Source organism: Chiloscyllium punctatum, chromosome 9, assembly GCF_047496795.1.
Source record: "Chiloscyllium punctatum isolate Juve2018m chromosome 9, sChiPun1.3, whole genome shotgun sequence".
Classification (NCBI taxonomy): Eukaryota; Metazoa; Chordata; class Chondrichthyes; order Orectolobiformes; family Hemiscylliidae; genus Chiloscyllium; species Chiloscyllium punctatum.
The window spans coordinates 47,330,955-47,338,995 of NC_092747.1; the positions used below are offsets into that span (position 1 = coordinate 47,330,955).

Consider the following 8,041-nt stretch of genomic DNA (forward strand, 5'->3'; position numbering starts at 1 on the left):
TACTGTGTTTTAAAAAGGTGCTTTAATGTGCATACAAAACTTGAAGGTGGAAACAATTGAAATAAAATTTAGTGAGAGAGAGAGGGAGAGAGTGAGAGTGAGAGTGAGAGTGAGAGTGAGAGTGAGAGTGAGAGTGAGAGTGAGAGTGAGAGTGAGAGTGAGAGAGAGTGAGAGTGAGAGTGAGAGTGAGAGTGAGAGTGAGAGTGAGAGTGAGCGAGAGCGAGAGCGAGAGTGAGAGTGAGAGTGAGCGAGAGTGAGAGAGAGCGAGAGCGAGAGCGAGAGCGAGAGCGAGAGCGAGAGCGAGCGAGAGTGAGAGTGAGAGAGAGCGAGAGCGAGAGCGAGAGCGAGAGCGAGAGCGAGAGCGAGAGCGAGCGAGAGTGAGAGAGAGCGAGAGCGAGAGCGAGAGTGAGAGTGAGAGTGAGCGAGAGCGAGAGCGAGAGCGAGCGAGAGCGAGAGCGAGAGTGAGCGAGAGTGAGAGAGAGCGAGAGCGAGAGCGAGAGCGAGAGCGAGAGCGAGAGCGAGAGCGAGAGCGAGCGAGAGAGAGCGAGAGCGAGAGCGAGAGCGAGAGCGAGAGTGAGAGAGAGCGAGAGCGAGAGTGAGAGTGAGCGAGAGCGAGAGTGAGCGAGAGCGAGAGTGAGCGAGAGCGAGAGCGAGAGCGAGAGCGAGAGTGAGCGAGAGCGAGAGTGAGCGAGAGCGAGAGTGAGCGAGAGCGAGAGTGAGCGAGAGCGAGAGTGAGCGAGAGCGAGAGTGAGCGAGAGCGAGAGTGAGCGAGAGCGAGAGTGAGCGAGAGCGAGAGTGAGCGAGAGCGAGAGTGAGCGAGAGCGAGAGCGAGCGAGAGCGAGAGCGAGAGCGAGCGAGAGCGAGAGCGAGCGAGAGCGAGAGCGAGAGTGAGAGTGAGCGAGAGCGAGCGAGAGCGAGAGTGAGAGTGAGAGTGAGTGAGCGAGAGTGAGAGTGAGCGAGAGCGAGCGAGAGCGAGAGCGAGCGAGAGCGAGAGCGAGCGAGAGCGAGAGTGAGAGAGAGCGAGAGCGAGAGCGAGAGCGAGAGCGAGCGAGAGTGAGAGAGAGCGAGAGCGAGAGCGAGAGTGAGAGTGAGCGAGAGTGAGCGAGAGCGAGAGCGAGAGCGAGCGAGAGCGAGAGCGAGAGCGAGAGCGAGAGTGAGCGAGAGTGAGAGAGAGCGAGAGCGAGAGCGAGAGCGAGAGTGAGAGTGAGCGAGAGCGAGCGAGAGCGAGCGAGAGCGAGAGTGAGAGTGAGTGAGCGAGAGTGAGAGTGAGCGAGAGCGAGCGAGAGCGAGAGCGAGAGCGAGCGAGAGTGAGAGTGAGAGTGAGAGTGAGAGAGAGCGAGAGCGAGAGCGAGAGCGAGAGCGAGAGCGAGAGCGAGAGCGAGCGAGAGTGAGAGAGAGCGAGAGCGAGAGCGAGAGTGAGAGTGAGCGAGAGTGAGCGAGAGCGAGAGTGAGCGAGAGCGAGAGCGAGAGTGAGCGAGAGTGAGAGAGAGCGAGAGCGAGAGCGAGAGCGAGAGCGAGAGCGAGAGCGAGCGAGAGCGAGAGTGAGAGAGAGCGAGAGCGAGAGCGAGCGAGAGCGAGAGTGAGCGAGAGTGAGAGAGAGCGAGAGCGAGAGCGAGAGTGAGCGAGAGCGAGAGCGAGCGAGAGCGAGAGCGAGCGAGAGCGAGAGCGAGAGCGAGAGTGAGCGAGAGCGAGAGTGAGCGAGAGCGAGAGTGAGCGAGAGCGAGAGTGAGCGAGAGCGAGAGTGAGCGAGAGCGAGAGTGAGCGAGAGCGAGAGTGAGCGAGAGCGAGAGCGAGAGTGAGCGAGAGCGAGAGTGAGCGAGAGCGAGAGCGAGCGAGAGCGAGAGCGAGAGCGAGAGCGAGCGAGAGCGAGAGCGAGCGAGAGCGAGAGTGAGAGTGAGCGAGAGCGAGCGAGAGCGAGAGTGAGAGTGAGTGAGCGAGAGTGAGCGAGAGCGAGAGTGAGCGAGAGCGAGAGTGAGCGAGAGCGAGAGTGAGCGAGAGCGAGAGTGAGCGAGAGCGAGAGTGAGCGAGAGCGAGAGCGAGAGTGAGCGAGAGCGAGAGTGAGCAAGAGCGAGAGCGAGCGAGAGCGAGAGCGAGAGCGAGCGAGAGCGAGCGAGAGCGAGAGTGAGAGTGAGCGAGAGCGAGAGCGAGCGAGAGTGAGAGTGAGTGAGCGAGAGTGAGAGTGAGCGAGAGCGAGCGAGAGCGAGAGAGCGAGCGAGAGCGAGAGCGAGAGTGAGCGAGAGCGAGCGAGAGCGAGAGCGAGCGTGAGAGTGAGCGAGAGTGAGAGTGAGAGTGAGCGAGAGTGAGAGTGAGCGAGAGTGAGCGAGAGTGAGAGTGAGCGAGAGTGTGAGCGAGAGTGAGAGTGAGCGAGAGTGAGAGTGAGCGAGAGTGAGAGTGAGCGAGAGTGTGAGCGAGAGTGAGAGTGAGCGAGAGTGAGAGTGAGCGAGAGTGAGAGAGAGCGAGAGAGAGCGAGAGAGAGCGAGAGCGAGAGAGTGAGCGAGAGCGAGAGTGAGAGTGAGCGAGAGTGAGCGAGAGCGAGAGTGAGCGAGAGTGAGAGTGAGCGAGAGTGAGCGAGAGCGAGAGTGAGAGTGAGCGAGAGTGAGAGTGAGCGAGAGTGAGAGTGAGCGAGAGTGAGAGTGAGCGAGAGTGAGAGTGAGCGAGAGTGAGAGTGAGCGAGAGTGAGAGTGAGCGAGAGTGAGAGTGAGCGAGAGTGTGAGCGAGAGTGAGAGTGAGCGAGAGTGTGAGCGAGAGTGAGAGTGAGCGAGAGTGAGAGTGAGCGAGAGTGAGAGTGAGCGAGAGTGTGAGCGAGAGTGAGAGTGAGCGAGAGTGAGAGTGAGCGAGAGTGAGAGTGAGAGAGAGCGAGAGAGAGCGAGAGAGAGCGAGAGCGAGAGAGTGAGCGAGAGCGAGAGTGAGAGTGAGCGAGAGTGAGCGAGAGCGAGAGTGAGCGAGAGTGAGAGTGAGCGAGAGTGAGCGAGAGTGTGAGCGAGAGTGAGAGTGAGCGAGAGTGAGAGTGAGCGAGAGTGAGAGTGAGCGAGAGTGAGAGTGAGCGAGAGTGAGAGTGAGCGAGAGTGTGAGCGAGAGTGAGAGTGAGCGAGAGTGAGAGTGAGCGAGAGTGAGAGTGAGCGAGAGTGAGAGTGAGCGAGAGCGAGAGAGAGCGAGAGAGAGCGAGAGCGAGAGAGTGAGCGAGAGCGAGAGTGAGAGTGAGCGAGAGTGAGCGAGAGCGAGAGTGAGCGAGAGTGAGAGTGAGCGAGAGTGAGCGAGAGTGAGAGTGAGCGAGAGTGAGCGAGAGTGAGAGTGAGCGAGAGTGAGCGAGAGTGAGCGAGAGTGAGCGAGAGCGAGAGTGAGAGTGAGCGAGGGTGAGAGTGAGCGAGAGTGAGCGAGAGTGAGCGAGAGTGAGAGAGAGCGAGAGAGAGCGAGAGCGAGAGAGTGAGCGAGAGCGAGAGCGAGAGTGAGAGTGAGCGAGAGTGAGAGTGAGAGTGAGAGTGAGTGAGAGTGAGAGAGAGTGAGAGTGAGAGTGAGCGAGAGTGAGAGCGAGAGTGAGAGTGAGAGTGAGCGAGAGTGAGAGTGAGCGAGAGTGAGAGTGAGCGAGAGCGAGAGTGAGCGAGAGTGAGAGTGAGCGAGAGTGAGAGTGAGCGAGAGCGAGAGTGAGAGTGAGCGAGAGTGAGAGTGAGCGAGAGTGAGAGTGAGCGAGAGTGAGCGAGAGCGAGAGTGAGCGAGAGTGAGCGAGAGCGAGAGAGAGCGAGAGAGAGCGAGAGAGAGCGAGAGAGAGCGAGAGTGAGAGAGAGTGAGAGAGAGTGAGAGAGAGTGAGAGAGAGTGAGAGAGAGCGAGAGAGAGCGAGAGAGAGCGAGAGAGAGCGAGAGTGAGAGTGAGCGAGAGTGAGAGTGAGCGAGAGTGAGAGTGAGCGAGAGTGAGAGAGAGCGAGAGAGAGCGAGAGTGAGAGAGAGCGAGAGAGAGCGAGAGAGAGCGAGAGTGAGAGAGAGTGAGAGAGAGTGAGAGAGAGTGAGAGAGAGTGAGAGAGAGCGAGAGAGAGCGAGAGAGAGCGAGAGAGAGCGAGAGTGAGAGTGAGCGAGAGTGAGAGTGAGCGAGAGTGAGAGAGAGCGAGAGAGAGCGAGAGTGAGAGAGAGCGAGAGAGAGCGAGAGAGAGCGAGAGAGAGCGAGAGCGAGAGAGTGAGCGAGAGTGAGAGTGAGCGAGAGTGAGCGAGAGCGAGAGTGAGCGAGAGTGAGCGAGAGTGAGAGTGAGCGAGAGTGAGAGAGAGCGAGAGTGAGAGAGAGCGAGAGTGAGCGAGAGTGAGCGAGAGTGAGAGAGAGTGAGAGAGAGCGAGAGAGAGCGAGTGCGAGAGAGTGAGCGAGAGCGAGAGTGAGAGTGAGCGAGAGTGAGCGAGAGCGAGAGTGAGCGAGAGCGAGAGTGAGCGAGAGCGAGAGAGAGCGAGAGTGAGCGAGAGCGAGAGAGAGCGAGAGTGAGAGAGAGCGAGAGTGAGAGAGAGCGAGAGTGAGAGAGAGCGAGAGTGAGAGAGAGCGAGAGTGAGAGAGAGCGAGAGTGAGAGAGAGCGAGAGTGAGAGTGAGCGAGAGTGAGCGAGAGCGAGAGTGAGCGAGAGTGAGAGTGAGCGAGAGTGAGAGAGAGTGAGCGAGAGCGAGAGTGAGAGTGAGCGAGAGTGAGAGTGAGCGAGAGTGAGAGTGAGCGAGAGTGAGAGCGAGAGTGAGAGTGAGCGACAGTGAGAGTGTGCGAGAGTGAGAGTGAGAGTGAGCGAGAGTGAGAGTGAGCGAGAGTGAGAGTGAGCGAGAGTGAGAGAGAGCGAGAGTGAGAGTGAGAGAGAGTGAGAGAGAGCGAGAGTGAGAGAGAGCGAGAGTGAGAGAGAGCGAGAGAGAGGCGAGAGCGAGAGAGTGAGCGAGAGCGAGAGTGAGAGTGAGCGAGCGAGAGCGAGAGTGAGCGAGAGTGAGCGAGAGCGAGAGTGAGCGAGAGTGAGAGTGAGCGAGAGTGAGAGTGAGCGAGAGTGAGAGTGAGCGAGAGTGAGAGTGAGCGAGAGTGAGAAGTGAGCGAGAGTGAGAGTGAGCGAGAGTGAGAGAGAGCGAGAGTGAGAGAGAGCGAGAGTGAGAGAGAGCGAGAGTGAGAGAGAGCGAGAGTGAGAGAGAGCGAGAGTGAGAGAGAGCGAGAGTGAGCGAGAGTGAGCGAGAGCGAGAGTGAGCGAGAGCGAGAGTGAGCGAGAGTGAGAGTGAGCGAGAGTGAGAGTGAGCGAGAGTGAGAGTGAGCGAGAGTGAGTGAGAGAGCGAGAGTGAGAGAGTGAGCGAGAGCGAGAGTGAGAGTGAGCGAGAGTGAGCGAGAGCGAGAGTGAGCGAGAGTGAGAGTGAGCGAGAGCGAGAGCGAGAGCGAGAGTGAGCGAGAGCGAGAGCGAGAGTGAGCGAGAGTGAGCGAGAGTGAGCGAGAGCGAGAGTGAGCGAGAGTGAGCGAGAGCGAGAGTGAGCGAGAGTGAGCGAGAGCGAGTGAGCGAGAGCGAGAGTGAGCGAGAGCGAGAGTGAGCGAGAGCGAGAGTGAGCGAGAGTGAGCGAGAGTGAGCGAGAGCGAGAGTGAGCGAGAGCGAGAGTGAGCGAGAGCGAGAGTGAGCGAGAGCGAGAGTGAGCGAGAGTGAGAGAGAGAGTGAGAGTGAGCGAGAGCGAGAGCGAGAGCGAGAGTGAGCGAGAGTGAGAGGTGAGCGAGAGCGAGAGCGAGAGTGAGCGAGAGCGAGAGCGAGAGTGAGCGAGAGTGAGCGGAGAGCGAGAGTGAGCGAGAGCGAGAGTGAGCGAGAGTGTGAGCGAGGAGCGAGTGAGCGAGAGCGGCGAGAGGTGAGGAGCGAGAGCGAGAGCGAGAGGCGAGAGGAGCTGACGAGCGGAGCGAGAGCGAGAGTGAGCGAGAGCGAGCGTGAGCGAGAGTGAGAGTGAGAGTGAGAGTGAGCGAGAGTGAGAGTGAGCGAGAGCGAGAGTGAGAGTGAGCGAGAGTGAGAGTGAGAGTGAGCGAGAGTGAGCGAGAGTGAGCGAGAGTGAGCGAGAGTGAGCGAGAGTGAGAGAGAGCGAGAGAGAGAGAGCGAGAGCGAGAGCGAGAGCGAGAGAGAGAGTGAGCGAGAGCGAGAGTGAGCGAGAGCTGAGAGAGAGCGAGAGAGAGCGAGAGAGAGCGAGAGAGAGCGAGAGAGAGCGAGAGTGAGAGTGAGAGAGAGCGAGCGAGAGTGAGCGAGAGTGAGAGAGAGCGAGAGCGAGAGCGAGAGCGAGGAGAGAGATGTGAGCGAGAGCGAGAGTGAGCGAGAGCGAGAGAGAGAGCTGAGAGAGAGCGAGAGCGAGAGAGAGCGAGAGCGAGAGAGAGCGAGAGAGAGCGAGAGCGAGAGAGAGCGAGAGCGAGGAGAGAGCGAGAGTGAGAGTGAGAGAGAGCGAGAGAGAGCGAGAGCAGAGAGTGAGAGAGCGAGAGAGCGAGAGCGAGAGTGAGAGAGAGCGAGAGTGAGAGAGAGCGAGAGTGAGACGAGAGCGAGAGTGAGTGAGAGAGCGAGAGTGAGAGAGAGCGAGAGAGTGAGAGGAGAGGAGAGCAGAGGTGAGAGAGAGCGAGAGTGAGAGAGAGCGAGAGTGAGAGAGAGCGAGAGTGAGAGAGAGCGAGAGTGAGAGAGAGCGAGAGTGAGAGAGAGCGAGAGCGAGAGTGAGAGAGAGCGAGAGTGAGAGAGAGCGAGAGTGAGAGAGAGCGAGAGTGAGAGAGAGCGAGAGTGAGAGAGAGCGAGAGTGAGAGAGAGCGAGAGTGAGAGAGAGCGAGAGTGAGAGAGAGCGGAGAGTGAGAGAGAGCGATGAGTGAGAGAGAGCGAGAGTGAGAGAGAGCGAGAGTGAGAGAGGAGCGAGAGTGAGAGAGAGCGAGAGTGAGAGAGAGCGAGAGTGAGTGAGAGTGAGCGAGAGTGTGAGCGAGAGCGAGTGAGAGCGAGAGTGAGCGAGAGCGAGAGTGAGCGAGAGCGAGAGTGAGCGAGAGCGAGAGTGAGCGAGAGCGAGAGTGAGCGAGAGCGAGAGTGAGAGTGAGAGTGAGCGAGAGTGAGAGGTGAGCGAGAGTGAGAGCAGAGCGAGAGTGAGTGAGAGGGAGTGAGCGAGAGTGAGTGAGCGAGAGTGAGAGTGAGCGAGAGTGAGAGTGAGCGAGAGTGAGAGAGAGCGAGAGTGAGAGAGAGCGAGAGTGAGCGAGAGTGAGAGAGAGCGAGAGTGAGAGAGAGCGAGAGGAGTGAGAGAGAGTGAGAGTGAGCGAGCAGCGAGAGTGAGCGAGAGTGGCGAGTGAGCGAGAGTGCGAAGTGAGCGAGAGTGCGAGTGAGAGTGAGCGAGAGTGAGCGAGAGTGCGAGTGAGCGAGAGGTGCGAGTGAGGAGTGAGCTGAGAGCGAGAGTGAGCGAGAGTGAGCGAGAGCGAGAGTGAGAGAGAGCGAGTGAGAGCGAGAGTGAGAGAGAGCGAGAGTGAGAGAGAGCGAGAGTGAGAGAGAGCGAGAGTGAGAGTGAGCGAGAGTGAGAAGTGAGCGAGAGTGAGAGAGAGCGAGAGTGAGAGAGAGCGAGAGTGAGAGAGAGCGAGAGTGAGAGTGAGCGAGAGTGAGAGTGAGCGAGAGTGAGAGTGAGCGAGAGTGAGAGTGAGAGTGAGCGAGAGTGAGCGAGAGTGAGAGTGAGCGAGAGAGAGCGAGAGTGAGAGTGAGCGAGAGTGAGAGAGAGCGAGAGTGAGCGAGAGTGAGAGAGAGCGAGAGTGAGAGAGAGCGAGAGTGAGAGAGAGTGAGAGTGAGCGAGAGCGAGAGGTGAGCGAGAGTGCGAGTGTGAGCGAGAGTGCGACGTGAGCGAGAGTGCGAGTGAGAGTGAGCTGAGAGTGGCGAGAGTGAGGAGCGAGAGTGCGAGTGAGCGAGAGTGCGAGTGAGAGTGAGCGAGGAGCGAGAGTGAGCGAGAGTGAGCGAGAGCGAGAGTGAGAGAGAGCGAGTGAGAGCGAGAGTGAGAGAGAGCGAGAGTGGGAGAGGGCGAGAGTGGGAGAGGGCGAGAGTGGGAGAGGGCGAGAGTGAGACGAGAGCGAGAGTGAGAGAGAGCGA

At 59.2% G+C, this 8,041-nt stretch overlaps 1 protein-coding gene across 1 annotated transcript in view; it reads right to left on the minus strand.

Moving 5' to 3' along the window:
* rnf17 (ring finger protein 17) overlaps positions 1-8,041 on the minus strand; it is a 202,071-nt gene that overhangs the window by 123,980 nt on the left and 70,050 nt on the right. The gene's annotated exons all lie outside the window — the stretch shown is intronic.